This window comes from Camarhynchus parvulus, chromosome 4, assembly GCF_901933205.1.
Source record: "Camarhynchus parvulus chromosome 4, STF_HiC, whole genome shotgun sequence".
NCBI classification, from domain to species: Eukaryota; Metazoa; Chordata; class Aves; order Passeriformes; family Thraupidae; genus Camarhynchus; species Camarhynchus parvulus.
The window spans coordinates 26,949,506-26,965,951 of record NC_044574.1 but is presented as its reverse complement, the minus strand read 5'-3'; the positions used below and the strand labels follow the sequence as shown (position 1 = coordinate 26,965,951).

General features: G+C 36.8%; 1 protein-coding gene across 1 annotated transcript in view; it reads left to right on the top strand.

The window, feature by feature from the left end:
- Positions 1-16,446, top strand: part of SCFD2 (sec1 family domain containing 2) — a 187,877-nt gene that overhangs the window by 49,507 nt on the left and 121,924 nt on the right. The gene's annotated exons all lie outside the window — the stretch shown is intronic.

The following is a 16,446-nucleotide window of genomic DNA, read 5'->3' as shown; positions in this document are numbered from 1 at the left end:
AGGAGGGGCTTTTTCTAATAACCTAGTAAAGCTAATTTCTGCTGAAGTTCACAGAAAGCTCAAAACTTTTCTTCCTGTACTGTATTGTTCTAACCATCTTTTGAAACCCTAACAAGAGGCATGTCTTGATGAGCAAACTCCCAATGAAGTTAATGAGTCTGCTTTAAATGTGTGAAAACCAGATACCTCTGTAAAAGTCAGGTGTCTGGAACAACCAACCAATTTGATTCTCCTCATGATCTCTGGTAGCAGGGTACAGTCTCTGGTCCTTCAAGAAGAATATGCCCGTACTTCATTTCATAGATTTGTAGTCAATGGCTTCCGGTAAGGTTTGGAAAGCAAAAAACTGCAAAACTTAGATAGTATCAAGCTCTTGTGTAAATTCACTTTCAAAACTATTGTCTCTTGGTAAGACAGAAATATTTTGGAGTATCATAGGCAACTTTATTAAAAAAAATGAAAAACTCACACCTCAGCTAAAAGAACTCATTCTAGCCATTCTTTAGTTTTTCTGTAGAAGATGGGACTGACAGCCCATAGTCCCCTTCTCTCTCCTACAGTGAGTCATGTCACATAGCTCTTCTCAGAGGCTGGCTAAGTTCCATCTTAAAACCAGTTCAGCTTTAGAATTAAAATAAAGCTGCAAGCTCAGCATTGTTTTCACAACAACAGACAGCTGCCTATATAAAAGCCACGTAGTAAATCAACAGAGAATGGGAAAACAGAGGTAAGGAACAACCAAACTATATATTTCATGAAAAAGAAATGTTTAACAAGCACTCTCATAATCGTAGGTCACTTTGGATTATACCCTCTGCTTTCCACACATCATATTAAGGTAAACTGTGTTAGCCAAAGCAAACTTTCTAGGCTAGCATTTCTAACTGTTCCTTAAGCACATACTTGTTTTCAGTAGTTCAAGCAACAGTTATTTTGAATTATATAGACTATTTTGAAGACAAAATGTGACATGCCTTATCTGCTTCTGAGTGCATGGCCTGTCTTTGCACTGTTTACAGGGGTTTGTCAGAAGAGCAAAGTGTTGAGACCCAGAAGACATTAGAGATATTTTTATTTTTAAAAAAATCAACCAGGACATTACTTTGTGAATGGTTGGTACATAGCACACTGCACTAAATTTGGTTCTGTGATAGTTTATTTCAGCAGTACTGCTGAGAAATTCTTTAGCATATTTGTTATGTTTCATAAAGTTTAAAATAATAAATCTTAAAGAATCTTCAATAAAAAGTGCTTGTTTCAAGATGAAAACAGTATTGTTTCTATTGTATATTGGAACAACATGGAAGACAACTGTTTGTAAAAGATCTACTGGGACTAATATTGTTAGATTCTGACAATGTAGGAATTCCAGATTTTCTGCTGATGGATGCATGTCAGATTCCAGCTGATGCTAAAGGAGATAATGCAGTAAAAACAGTTGATGTTAGAATCTCAGATTTCCCAAAAAATAAATCTGCACAGTGTTGGAATTTCTGTTATCAGTGGATCTCTCTGATGGCTCTCATTATTCTCTGCTTAGTCTATTTCATGCTTTTCAGAAAAAAACCACTTTGTTAATAAGAAACCTTTAGTCTATTACACTGAATAACTTTTTGGGTTTTTTTTCTCTCTACTCCTTGATTTACCCTTTTCGATTGCAAGTACTCAGTTCAAAAAATGGTCTGCTAGAGGTCAAAACAGCCCACTTTACTATTTTGTCATAACTAAAATCTCTACATTTTCCAGACTTATGTTGGCTCATTAAATTTTTTACATCTGCATCAAGGAAGTTTGGTTTTGACTGAAGGTCTGCTAAAAGTGCAGCTGCATACTTAGCACAGTGTTGTTCTCTCCTTTACTGGGATGGATGAATAGTTTGAGAGTGAAATTAGATTTCAATGGAATCATGGTGTTGACCTCAAAGGAAAGAGGATCATGATCTAAGAGTAATGCATCAAAATGATTCATTTTGTCAATCACAAGTTTTCTCTGTGTTCTACTGTTCTACCTCTGCACATGATAAAGCTTTCACTACTGAGGATTTTAAATGCTGTGTGAATTGAAACAGTTTGTCCTATTTACCTAGGAGATATCCTACCCCATTGTATTTTTCTTCTCTTGAGATCCTCTTTCTATTTTTTTCTCATTCTAACCATCTGTAAAACTGATAAATGGGAAAGGGAACAGAGACCAAATGCTGCACCACGCAGCTTGTAACTCTCCAGTATTCCTCATGTGACTGCCTTGTTTCCCTGCTAGTGAAGATTTAATATTTAGGGAGGTAACAAAGTAAGAATGAGTGTTGCCACTCCATACTTCTTAGCTATATTCCCTGTTCCTCTAAAATGTATGTCTTTATTGCAGGCTTATTAAGCAGTATGGGCCCATGAAATACAAAAGCACAGGAGGAGCACTCTCCAGAGTAAACAAAATGTGACACAAAATGTGAGAGAAAAGAAACTTGCTGGTTTTCACATATACTATTCATATATTTACTGAGCAGGGATTTTTGCCTCCAAATTCAGTTTAAAAGTACCCAGCAGATAGCGTGAATAGGACCATAATGTGCCCCAAGGGAAAATGTTGTTCCTCTTTGGATGGCACTACTCTAAAATTGCTGAGGTTGGGTGATACCTCTTAGAATTTGCTGAATCCTTCTGGCATTACTTATTCTCAAGATTTAAGAGTCAAGTACTTGTCATACTGAGTAGGAGTCTATTTTATTAACCCCCACCATTTAAATTCCAAGATTAGGATTTTTTTTTCAGTGACCCATCCCAAAAGAGGAAGCTGTCTTTCTTCTTTAGGATGAGGACATTCTCTTCTTTTTTAAGATGTCAGGGGTAAACTTCCTTCTAAAACTGCAAATGTACCTGCATTGTTGTCTTAGAATAGCTGGATTGACAAAGCTGGGGTATCTGAAAGATTATTAAATTCATTGTTATTATAGTGTTGGAGAGGGAAATCTTGCTTCTTGAGATTTTTTGTGCCACAAAGTTTTTGCACCTGCTGTCCAACATTTCACAATTTATTAGAAAATTAGACAGCTTCAGCATTGATGTAAAAACTGTGATGCTACCATTGGATCTCAGAACTATCAACATTTTGTGATGCTGATTAATGTCACATAATCTCAAGGGTAATTTGAATTAAATTCATAATAAAGAATACTATAAAAAACCACAAACCAAACAAATTCACAAAATCAATCCATAGGCAAAAATCGTTAACACATTCAGTTTCATCCTATAGATCAGTGGATATAACTACCTTTATGATGCTTATCTGACTAAAAGTCCTTTCAGCTACCATAAAAAAGAGAACATTAATATTTTAGCAAAAGCAACTGTAATTTTTAGTCACTCCTAGTAGTAATACAAGTAGGTCAAATACTTTGGTGGTGGAAGCTGTGTACATACACTTAGGTGGAGAGCTCTTGACAGTACAATATTTTCATGTTTAAAATTCCAAGTACTAATTAGTACTAATTTGGTGCTGTAAAATTTGTCAGAATACAGATTTTATTGTTGTCCTTGGTGTCTTGAGAAACAGAAAGTATAAACATGTTTTTAAGAAAACAGAGACTTAATGCCAGATGTCATTCCAATGTGTTTATTTTCCTTTTGGCAGAAAGTGGTTATGAGTTTAATCAATTACATCATTCTCTTATTAATATTAGCATTCAAACTTGGGGAAAAAAAAGAAGTGGAAAAATCACAATACTGCTGAGTATTTTATATTGTAGTTAATGTTTCAGTAGCAAGATTTTATAGCTAGGGTGTTAGTAACCACGTCATCCTGTGCTGTGATTCTTTGCCATCTTTACAAATGTAAGGTACACAACTCATTACTTAATCAAGGGTGACATTATTATTTATTTGCCCATAATAGATTAGGCGTTCCTCACACACGCATGCCTGCACAGAATCCTTTGCCAGTACATTTGGAAACTCCTAAGACAGCTTGCAAGTTTTCCCTGCCTAGAACTCAATGTAGTTTTCAGACTGCTTAGCTTTTCTACAGGATACAGTAGTCACTAGGTAACATTTATTGACTCTAAACTGCTGTAAAACAAGAGCTTAAGCATGGGCTTCAGTCTGCTGAAGCAAGCAGTTTACTAGAAAGAAGTGAGAAAATAGAAAAGCTTTTGTAGTTCTTGCTCTGCAAGAATAATTAATGTCAGCTGTTGTGAGACCTCCACTTCTACAAAGACTAGATTAAGATCAGTGACATTCCTTGTTGTTATTATTTATATTGCTTTTTCTATGTGTAATTTATAATTACATAGCTCAGCTCAGTGCAATAAATTATCTTTTTGGTGGCCTACAATGCTGATCAGTTAATCTCTTCAGAAGTGATATTCCAACAGTATTTGGAAAGACCCATAGTGTTAGCTGCCCACAATTAGAGATTTTACATTTTAAAAATAAATCTTGAAATTAGCTCAGTTACTTTTCAACATAAAGCTACATAGGGAATTAATTGTCTTGGTGGGAGTCTTGCATGATACCATGGTGATTGCAAAGGTCATCCTCTGGAATTTGGTATCTTTGGATGAAATTGTGGTTTGGACACTGATACACATTGTCTTACACAACTAAACAATCAAATGTAATTTGTTGATGAAGTGAAAATAGTCATGTATCAATTACTTAAGCTTTCAAATGATTTACTGTTAGTTCTTATTTAGCCATCTGTTTGTTAGACTTGCTGCATTTACACTGCAGTCAACTCCATTACATGCAAACTCATTTGGATTCTTCCTTTACATACGTGGTATTTTTAACTTCTTAAGTATTTATTCTACATGAAATTTGTATTAAATTTCATGGCCTTTCATAAAAACTGCCCTGAAGTATCTTGACACCGATCTCACATGGTCTCAGTTCATTCCTTTTGCTTGCTCAGTGCCTCTTGTGCTCATGCTACCTTGTTTTTAACTGGAATTCAGATGTGTTTATGTGTTCCTTAAACATTTCTATAAAGCAGAGCCCTAAATTGCTGGAGACATATTGGTACTACAGCAATAGAGGTAAAAGAGTGAACTAAGTTTGAGGAGGTGATGAGTTCTTTTCAGAGTGTTTGGTTTTGTGTCACCATCTATGACACTCCATACAGAAAGAGTTTGTTGGCTATAATCCATATTCCATGGGTTTAGGGAGCTTAGTTATGGGCCATTTCCCAGTTTGACATGCCAGGATTAAGGCATTCCAAGTGGTTTTGCTCAGAAAGAAAGAGCGCATGTGTGTATATATACACGTATAAATTATTTTATTCTATATGTATATATAGAATTCTTCTAGTTAAAATAGTTTCCTGTATGTAGAATGCTCTTGCTCAGACTACTTTAAAAGTAAAAATAAGATACAGGTAAGGATTGTTTTAGCATTAAATAAATGCTTTGAGAGTTAATGGAAACTGTCTTTATTGACAGTTTATTAATCTGTTGAAAGAAAACTATTTGAAGTTTTTCTAACTCTGGCTGACAAGGGGTTAAAATATTTTAAGTGTGGTTATCATATCACATGGGAACGAAGAATATCTTTCAGTATTCTTGTCAAAGAAATATGTCTGCATTTGATCTGAAAATTGCCAAGTATTGCCATTATGGCTCTCATTTAAAACACAAAGATCTCCGTCCCTCACCCTGTGAAAGGGCTATTATTTTGTATCCAGACACAGGTCACCTAGAACCTCTAAAATGATCACTAAATGAAGAAATGGCTTTCTTACCTGAACAAATGTCAACATCTGAAAAACTTTTAAAGCTTGGTGGGAAGAGGCTAAACATATTAAGTCAATTGGAACTGTTAAATTAATGTTCTATGTACAAATCCAAAATACTTCTGGTAAAATAAAAGAATCCCAATATATAAATTATTGTAATAGGAGCCAGCTTTTCAGGGGGGGGAGCAGAAAACCACTATCACCCCCTCTGCACGAATGCACTTTCTTTTGTTAGAGGTTTAAGCAATTAATACCTTTTACTTGCCAGGTTTTGTAGGTAACATGTTATGGTTACATGGCAGCTGCTGTCTGGTTAAGCCATGCTGCGGAAGGGCAGCATTACTCCCAGTGTCACATGAACACTGCCGCCAGTGAAACCCAGAGTCCTTCACCAGCCTGGGAATCCCTGTGCAGAGCTATGGCCCTGCCTGTCACTTGCCATTCTTTCTCCTTTGTGACTTTTCTCCTTAAAATGTAACATTAACTCCTTGCTTTCTGAAAGAGTTGATATTACCTGTGCCAAAAGGTGGGTGCCCACAATCCCTGCCAGTGTATGTAGAGGAGTAGTGAGGAGACGCAGTACTAATAATATTGAATAAACCATCATTTATTCTTTCACTGATAATTGTGCTCCAAGAGACAAAGCTCCTGTTGCATGTATTCCCAGTAAGTCCTTGCTTTGCTCTACACAGTGCTCCAGTGATAAGAGTTGCCTACTACCTGGTTTCCTTTAGATGCAGGATCTGGTTTCCAGGGTCTGCTTCTTAAGGAGATTGGTACTACCCTCACGAAAAAAAAAAAGTCTTGCTTCTTTCTGGTGTTACTTGCACAGGATAGGCTGTCATACATGAAATGTGTTTTAAAAAGCACTTTTCCTACATGGCAATTGTCTCCAATAGCCTGGACAAATGTCATGGCTTATTAACCCACAGAAAAATGGCATGCATTATTTTGGATCCAACAAAGTGGAGAAGTCAAGAACTCTTGGCAGCAGCATCTTTTATATTGGAAAGCAGGGACTTGTAAGCAGTGCCTTTTAAGATGTTGCTTTGTGGTCACGGGTAAGCAGTATAAGACTGCAGATTCCTTTAGTTCATCTTTTTGCCTCTTAACTACAGAAATCCCTTTAGCAATGCCCATTCATCAGCCTCCTGATAGACATGTTAATTATCAAGGCTTTGCTGAATACTGAATCAAGTGTGTTTTTGTGGTGTTAAGTCTCTGCTAATAAGCTCATCAATTTGATGTTAATTGAGTGTTACTGGCAGGCAAAGTCATATATGAATAGAGATGGGGAAGTAGACAGCTCCATTTGAATTCTAGCATTTTATTTTGTATCAATTTCATTCACTATGCTACTCATAGTTATTTGATAAAAATACTTGTTTGGTGAACTTTTTCTTAATGCTTTCAGTCAAAATGGTTCACTCAGCTTGTCATAGGCTAGGTAGGAAAGGCAAGGGGTTTTTCTTGAGATGATATGTAGGATTTCTTAGCTAATAATTGTAATTGGATATTGCCCCCTTTCTAGAGCCAGACTGTTTACCTTTGGATTTTTTGTGCTTTCACTAACTATACTGTAGTCTTAAAGGAAATGAGCATTGCCTTATTTTTACAGCCCCTGTGTCCTCCCTCCCAACAGATACTGTTGTAATAATAATGAAGCACAAAACACAGTGTATAGTGAGAACTTTATTCATAGGAACTGCTTATCATAGTGTTTCTTAGCTCAAAGGCAATAATCACCTATCAAATCTCTTATCTGCAAACCAGTTTGATAGTGCCAGCACTGTATATGTGGGTTTGAGTGTGATTATATTAGTCTGTCAGTTTGGTTTTCCTTCCTTTGGAGGATGATTATTTCCTATGGATTGGCAAGAAGAAAGCAGAGAAACAACACAGTTGAAAACTAGTGGAAAACTTTACTGTGGGCAATATCCAAAATTAACAGTGGGGCTGCCACTGTTTGTCTCCCCACCTTAGTGAGTCTTATTAACTTTCAAGAGGCCCCCCACAATTCCTTGGGTCAGATATTTCTAAGCACATGGAGCATGCATAGACACAGAGGTGCACTTTCAGCAGGAAAACAAGTATATTTAATTTGATTTTGCTTCTTTGATGAAAAACAAGGTGGTGTTAATTTTCTGAGCTTTCAGGCCAGCTAAGATCAGGGTGGTCTAGGACTTAACTTCTTTTTCTGACTTAAGATTTTGTCTTTTATGTGGTGAAGTGGAACTGGCAGTGTTGGAGAACTCACAAAACTGTTGGTTTCAATGAAAATCCCTCTGCCAAAGGAAGCTACACAAAAAAGACACTAGTACACAACAAGCTGATTGTGGCTGGTCTAGCTGTGGAGCCATGGTAGATTTTTGCTCATTATAAATTATAACATAATTGTTTGTATATATATAGACTTGCTTGCTATTGTTTGCTCATTTCCAGCAGAGAAGGCAGGCTCAGCTCTCCTTCTCTAGGTTAGAAAAGCAAGTCATGTTTGAAAGCAGCATGCTGATTTGGCCAGCAAAACACTAGTGGAATTTTACCTTTGCAGTAGGTAATGGAGAATAATTTTTAAAATGAAATCTGGTTTGCCATTGCCTGTATAGTACTTACTGCCAAACATGAGTTTTCCTGGGAAATGAAAAGAGATTTTCCTCTAGGGGTTGTCTTTCTTTAGGTTTTCTCTAGTTCACATCTCTTCAGCTACCAGTTACCTTACATTGCCATGACATTTCTTTAGGGACTCTCTCAGTCTAAAAAAATGCCTCTTCAGAAGCCTCCCTATTTCACCCCATGGCACCATATTTGAGCAGAAGAAGATTAAAGTCAGCATACCATAGAACTGACAAAAGTGCATTTAACAGTACTATAACAAGAGTGCTTGATTCTCATTTGTATCCCACCTTCCCCCCAAAAGCAGAAGGAATTATATGGTCCATACCTAGAAATTACCTGCATTTCCTATTCTGAAGCTTCTGTAGCATTGTAGTCTCTGTGTTTACTCTTTTGTGTATTTAATAAGAATGCTGTGTTAAATAAAAATGTGGTAGACGTAGGAGAAAAAATTAAATTTCCTTCTGGATGTCCCCCCTGCACCACCTCATCCCAGATTGTTTGCCTTTGTGTGCCTTTAAAACAAATAGCATGTGGTTCTGTGAGTGTTCTGTAATTTAAAGTAGTGGTGTTGCCTGCAGAAATGAAGGGTACTGTGCACACGTAAAACTTGTATGGTATTTTCTAATGAAATATGACAGCCCATTTGTGAAACTGTGTCTAATAAGGCATGAATACATTTAACTGCTGTTTATGTCCTCGCACTATTTGTTTTAAGTACAGAAATGCTGTACATTCACATTAAGCAATTCAGTATAGAAATCTAACTTGGACTGACTATTAATGGGAAGTATTTCATGATTTTGTAGCAGGTTAAAACATATGGTTGTAGTTACAATAAATAAATTACTTGGTCCATAAACCATTGCCATTCAGCACAACTGTCAGGTTGATGTAGGTTTATTCTTCAGGAAAATAAAATGTAGATAACAGATAAGTAATAAATTAAAATCTGAGTCTCTGGGGAAGGGAGAAGTTTCAAATTCTTTTTAACGAGGGCACTTGGAAGAGAAGAGGAGAAGGTAATGTGCCAGAGATGAGAAACTCTCCAAACATGACTTAATTCTATTCTTCAGTTTTCTTCTAGTATTTCTTCCCTACCCATCCTCAAGTCTAGGGAAAATGAGATAGCTGCTAAGCCATAGGCAGCAAAGGATTCAGGCATGTTTCATAGTTGTATCTGATTTACCCATGCATAGTACTGTTGCCTGTTCTGAATGGAGCAGAAATGTTCTTCTCTGAAAAAAAATAAGGAGCATTTTCTTTCAGTTTTTAAAAATTGTCTCTGGCTTCATCTGAATTTCTTAACCCAGTATTCTTCTGCAACACAGAAACGGAGATAAGACAGTTGAATTTGGGAAGATGTAGATACTGTATTAAGATACCTGTAACTATTAATAGCTGTAGATATTAAATGTATCAGCTCAGAATATTGTTTTCCAGTAACAGTATCAGAGTGTGGTTAACATAAAGGATCCCTGAGGAAGACTGGCATAGATCCTCAACTGCCTTTTTATTAACATATATTTTAATTATATCTTTGGTGTCCCTGGTGACTAGGCTCTCACTGGCATGATTTTTTTTAAGTTCTGTTTGGTTTTGAAAATATATTTTTAAAAATCATTGATTCTTACATCTGTTCTAATAGATATGGTTATGAAAAAAACTCTGCAAGTCTCTGCTTACATCCCAAACAAAAAATATTTAAAAAGCTAAAGTTCTTGGTACCATGTGCCACTAGATAAAGTTCATTATCTCTACTGTGCAGTAGCCTCAGCTGGACATAATTCTTCTGATTGTAACTATATGATACATAGGAATAAATTTAAAAATATATGTTCTTGTACAAAAAGAAAAAAAAAGTGAAAAGCTCTCTTAGCTTTCTCACTTAATTTGATTATCCTGCTTCTTTCTGTGTAGGTTTTTCCCCAGACTCTATTTTCTCACCAGGTTATTTAATTTCTGAAATTCCACAAAAAATACTCAGTGAGTCAGTACACAACATTCAAGTTGAAACATCTGAATTTCACAGTTCTGGAGAGCCTCTAGAACAACTCAGCACCTTCTGTGTACCTTATTTACTGTTTCTCCAAGCTGGTCTTTGTGAGACGTTGGCTTCTGCCACAGCTGTAGGAAATCTATGCTTTTTCTCTATCCCGTGGAAGAAAAGGCTGTTTGAGAAGCTATCTACTGTAGGAGAGAAATGGTTCACAACATCTTCTCATTGCACCCGCAGAGATGACAGCAGCTGCACAAGGACACACAGTGCTGCTGCTGCAAGGCAGTGTCACTCACTGGCATAGGCCAAGCTTGGCTTTGTCTACATGCTGGTTTAGTTTCATCTGCAGTGTAGAGGTCGAATATACTGGAGACATATGTGCCCATATTTAATTTGTAGGGGTCTGACTGCAAGCATTGGCAACAAATGTATAGGTTGGGAAGCCACCATGTGTTTTAGGGGAAGTCTGTTAACAGCTTGCAAAAATTCAATGTTTTGCTTTGGGTTCTGATTTCATACAATTTTTGAGCAACATGGAATGAAATTTTTTCTCTGTATGAATTCACACATGTAAGATTATCGGTTTGAACTTCAAACATCAGCATCTGCAAATGGTTTTGTTGCCTCTGTGAAATTAATTGTTTCCTAGCCTATGACTGTGTGCATATGTGTTTTATCCATAGCCTGAGCAAGATCTCCTTCAGAAATGATCACTAGCTGAAAATTAATTGTTTCTTTAGTATCTGATGGGTAGACTTAGAGTAGTAAAGATAAGCATGGAGTGGTGTGCCCCTTCTCATTATGTTTCCCTTCTGTAAGTCAAAAGAGGAGACATAGTTTCAAGACATCACTGAGGCACTCTTGCCTGGCACTAATTTTCTTATCATTTTCCTGCATGTGTTATTCATAGGAGTTTTATTTTCATAAAATACATAGAGGCAGAGGAAAGCTTTAAATCTTTTAAAATCTTTTAAATCTAACTCTTAATTGTTTTCAGTAAGTAATGGCACAGGAATGGAATTTCTTTACGTAAAAATACAAAAGCTAGATGCTGTCTCACGCAGGGAGAAACATATTTCAAGCAGATGGGCTTTCAAATGAGGATGAAAACAGCAACTCATGGATGACCAGGTGCCAGGTTTTTCTGTCCTGAAGAACTAAAAATAATTTACATATTTTTGTTTTTAAAACATTTGCATGTCATCTTGGTGTGATTACTGGCACATGTTGTATTGATTCAACTTTATTGTCGCATTATTCTTTCACATTCAAGGGTCACATGTGCTCCACATCTGGCGAACATTGAAAAGCCTTTTGAAAAGCATCACCATGTTTTTGTTCTTAGAAATGCTTGTGACAAATATCACAGTCTTGCATCTGCTTCTGCTCTTGGTTGCAAACAGGATGCACTAGGCTGTGCCTACTGTCCAGTTACAAAACCACCAAGGATAACATAATACATTTCCTGTTAGCTGAAGTGATTAACTGCTTGGCTATTGGTCCTTGTTCCTTGCACTAGAATGACTGATAGGAATGAACTTTTTTATAGCTATTCATGCTAAAATATAATCTTGCTTTTAAGCAGAGCATGCTTTAAAAACCACTAGCCTAGTATTCAATGTCAAAAGTCTCCGAGAAACTACTACTTAAAATATTCTGGAAAACATTCTGGAAAAAAAAAGGTTGAATGTTTTCTGATAGACCTGCCAGTGCAGTTCTGTTTGGTACATTGCTCAGTGCATTCTGTAGTGTGGCTGCATGACTATTTAGCACACTTCATGACAATGACGCTGCATTTATTGTGAACATCCGACGGTGTGAGTTACACTCACTGTGAACTCCATCTGTTCAGAATGTACATTTCCCCCACCAAACCAGTTGCATGCAAAGAAGATTGCAGTGTGCTTCTTGCACATTATTTATTATGTAGGGCAAAGTTAGACATCGTGATTAGCATCTTCTTGTGTTTCACCCTTAGGTGCATATTATATAAAATCTCATTTGGAGATACCTAAACCCAAACCTGAAACATGTTTAGTTGGGCTTAGAATGAAGGAGAAAATATTCTCTTGACTCAATAATGACCTTCATTTCTCTTCTGGGACTTGACTTCTGACACAGAGCGAAGGCCAAAATAAAACCCAGACTGAATGAGGGCCCTGACTTAAACCTGCTTTTAATTAAGCCTTGTAAAGAAGCTTTTCTGCTAAAACTCTCAGGTTGAAGAGTTCATGCAAAAAAACCTCCCTGTGGCTTATGAACAGCCAAAGTGGGGACATTCAAACATACATTTTTGAGTAGTTTAATCCAGAAAAAATGCAAGTGAGAAAGTCCATATTATTTTTTTAATGCAGTTTTTATCAGATCACTCCTTCTCCAGTTATTTTACTTTTTCATTGTTCTGTGTGTTTCAGTTAAAACTTAATGCTGCTACAAGATGTTTTGATATTAACAAATATGAAAATGAAATTGTTTTGGTTTCCTTTTTTCCTAATTGCACATAAATCTGGCCCAGTTCAGCTGGACACAGTTACAGCATGTTAGACATGTAATACACATTTCAAATCAGAATCCTTGTGCCAAGGCAAAGGTCAAAGTAATTTTCTTGTTTGTTTGTTTTTAAAGGGATTAAGTAAATGTAGTTTTACCACGAGGAAACTGACAGCGTCCATTGCTCTCTTACGGCTTTGAAGTCCACATTTTAATGGGAGAGGACAATCCTGTCTGGATCAGTGGCAGGGATAATTTCAGAAGTAAAGGCTGTGTGTTCTCTGTGCAAAATGATGCTCTTTGTGCAAGATGTCTGCTAGATCACTTACACTATCAACCCCAGACAAGAGCTTATACCACATTAAAATAAAGCTGTGGCTGCAGTGACAGGCTGTAAACAGAAGGGGTGGGATACAGTTAATGGCAGCAGTGTAGTGCTAAAGAAAAATAAATAATTCTCTTTTACTTGCAACTGGCAAATGCCCAAATGCTGAAACATCATCAATCATCCTTGATGACTAGATGAGATCATAAACTGAATGAGGAAAAATAAAGTTGAATTTAACTTAAATTGTGATTGGCACAGTAAAAATTAACTTTCACCCTAAAAAATGTTTTCTTCTTCCAAAACATTTCTAGTTGCTGCCCTTCCCAACTTTTCTCCACCCATTGCAGAAGTTCCAAGTGCTTCTCAGTGTTGGTAATGTCAGCCTTCCATGTCTGTTTCAGCATGTGCTTTTAGGGTTTTTTTTGTTGAGAAGCAAGCTGCTTTTGCATTTCTTCCAAAAAAAAATCTTAAGTGCAGTCTTCATATAAATACTGAACATCATGTTATTCATAACCTCATAATTCACCAGTCTAGCAGCTGAATAATGTAGCAGGCATATTCTGACAAAAGTCTGTTGGGGAAAAACTTCCTGAGAAAAATACATCGAGTTTCTTTTTCAGTTCTTCACACATTACAGTTTATTGTGAACAAAATACACACTCTAGGGAACAGTTATGTAGTGTCAGGAAAATTGACTTGATATTTTAATTTTTACAGCTGTTTGTGTTTTGCACCATGATTTTTTAAAAAGTATCTATATCATATCCCTGGAGAGAGTTGTTTGTTCTTCATGAGTGGATAGCTTTAAATATAAAAGTTAAGTTCTGGAAAGTTTGAGAGCTGGTAGAAATAATACTAAAATTCCACCAATAGTATGAAGTCCTGACATTGTGAAGTCAGCTTTGAAGCTGGCAGACTACAACATTATTTAAAAGATAAAGCAGTGTATCACAAATGTTACAGCCAGGGAGTGATCATTACTGATTTTTTTAAAAACATCAGATGGGACTGGAAGAATCAGTTTGACACTGATTTTGATAAGCAATAAGCAAGGAAATGTTGTAGTTTTAGACCACTGGTTTAAAGGCAGTGTTACATCCTGGCTATTTATGGCACATACCAAGTAAATTGAGAATATCAGTCTCGTTCTTAGGGGTCTAATTGATGCCAAATTGACAGAGATTGAGTAGTATTGGAACTCGGGCTACCCCCTAACCTCCTGAGCTTTTGCATACTTACTTTATCAGTTGTGTAGATAAGGACTTTTGCTTCACCATGCTGTCAATCTAGTCTTTGCTCTAAGATGAAAACTTTGAATTTAATTATGTAGCATGGGCTTGGGTTCAGCCCTCCCCTGTGATATCAGATGTGTAAAGGTCTGATGGTAATTAGTGTGTATTACTTGTGAGAGTTGGGAACAAACTATGTGAGCAATCTTTTCAATATATACACTGAGAGATTGGATTTTTCTCTCTTAATGAAAAAAAAGGCATAAATGCTTACTAGAATTCCTGTGATTATGTTGTGTTAAAATGGTGGATCAGTCATGCTGTTTGTTTGTTTATTTGCATAATAAGATTTGGGGGGAAATCCATTCTAGACTGAGCTAAAATTCTGCCAGCATATGATGATGCCACGTTATTTTATGTGGAGAGAACTGTAAACTGAGAACTTGTGATTTTGAAGGAATGTCTTTCAAAGGCTTGCTGCTCATTGCAGCTTGGAGGGATGCAGCCAAAATAGTATTTTAACTTTTTTTTCCCCCCTGTTGTACATGTCAGGTTTTTTGTCTGTGTTGGCAGGAGGCTCACTTTGTGGATAGATGTTTATCCTTTTGTACATGATCATGTTCATGTAATCGTTCTTGCCAGAAAGTGGAAACAGAAGTACAGAAGATTTTGAGACACCCAGAGTAGCTTTTGTGGACGTGGAAGATTTAACAGTAGTCGGTAGGGCTGTCTCAGTGGCCAGAGTAGGAGCATTTGCATGTGAGAACTGTGGGCTTTGTGGCAGTGCTCTGCTGTTGTCAGGAGAGGCAAACATGACTGCCACGCACTAGGGCCACATGGCCCTTCTAGGGCTACAGTGTTTTTTGAAAGGACCAATAATAAAGGTTAATTGTAACACATTGTTCTGGAGTGTTTTGTTTCAGTGTTGCTTTACTGAAGTTACCACATGTGTTCCTTGAGTGGTTTGATATAGACATTTAATAACCTTGTCTTCTCAATTCATGGTATAGTTAGGTGAGATAGGTGGCTAGTGAAACATGTGACCTAATTCAAGACTGAGAACTGGTGGAGTCCAATTCTCAGTTATTTTGCAGTTGGCTCAGTGTTTGCTAGCCTGTGCTGAAAAGAAGAACTGAGAAAAGAGGGTTGTGCTGGTTCCAAGGAGAACTTCTTACAGCTGAAAGCTGAGTCAGCTCTTGCAAAACTATTGATACCTCAATCTCAGGATAAAGAGTGAGTTTGGAACATCCCAGGACTCCCAACATTTTGTCAAATCAAGAAATTTTACCCATTGTTTTGCCATTGCCATTAGCAAAGTTGCCTTTGCTGTGTGGTTTCTACATTCCTACCTGCAGCATCAGAGCCTGTTCTGAATTTCGTGGCCACGGCACGAAATATTCTACATTTAATCACACTCTTTGCTGAAATGGCATGAAATACTGGCTTTTGGAGCTCACCCTTGCTTTTTTCCTGATGTTTGGGTTATTATTGGTGATTTGACTGTTGATCAGTTACCTACTAATTATTCTCAGGCTAAATGTTTTGCTTTTAGTGCAAAATTTCTGTTGCTCTGTGCCTGAGGATTCTAATAGCTTCACACCAGAAGTTGGTAGATCCATGTATTGGAAAGAGAAAAGTATGTTCTGGAAGATTAGTAACAAGTATAACCTTCAGCCCTCCTCCATGAATTCAGCACTTCAGTTTAGTGTAAAACACTGTTGTTCCTGTAGTAATCTAGAACTTTAGCAAGCTGGTTTTTGGTAAAATCAGTAAGAATCAGTAACAGAGATTTCAGAATTTTTTCCTGGTAATATTTTTTCTCTCAGTAACAGCAAATATGTATTTTTCATGTCCTTCACTTTACCCATATGTACTAAAAGGTTGCAAGTTTTAAATTATCACTAAACTAGTAAAACAATCATTCTTATTCTTCAATGATCCTCTGGTTATCTGGTACCAGAAAGAAAGATTCCAGAAGCCAACTCTCCTGCAGGAATGAGGAATTCTGATTACTTGTTTCAGAGTATTTGTCCACCCTGTGCACTGTTTCAAGGGTCAAG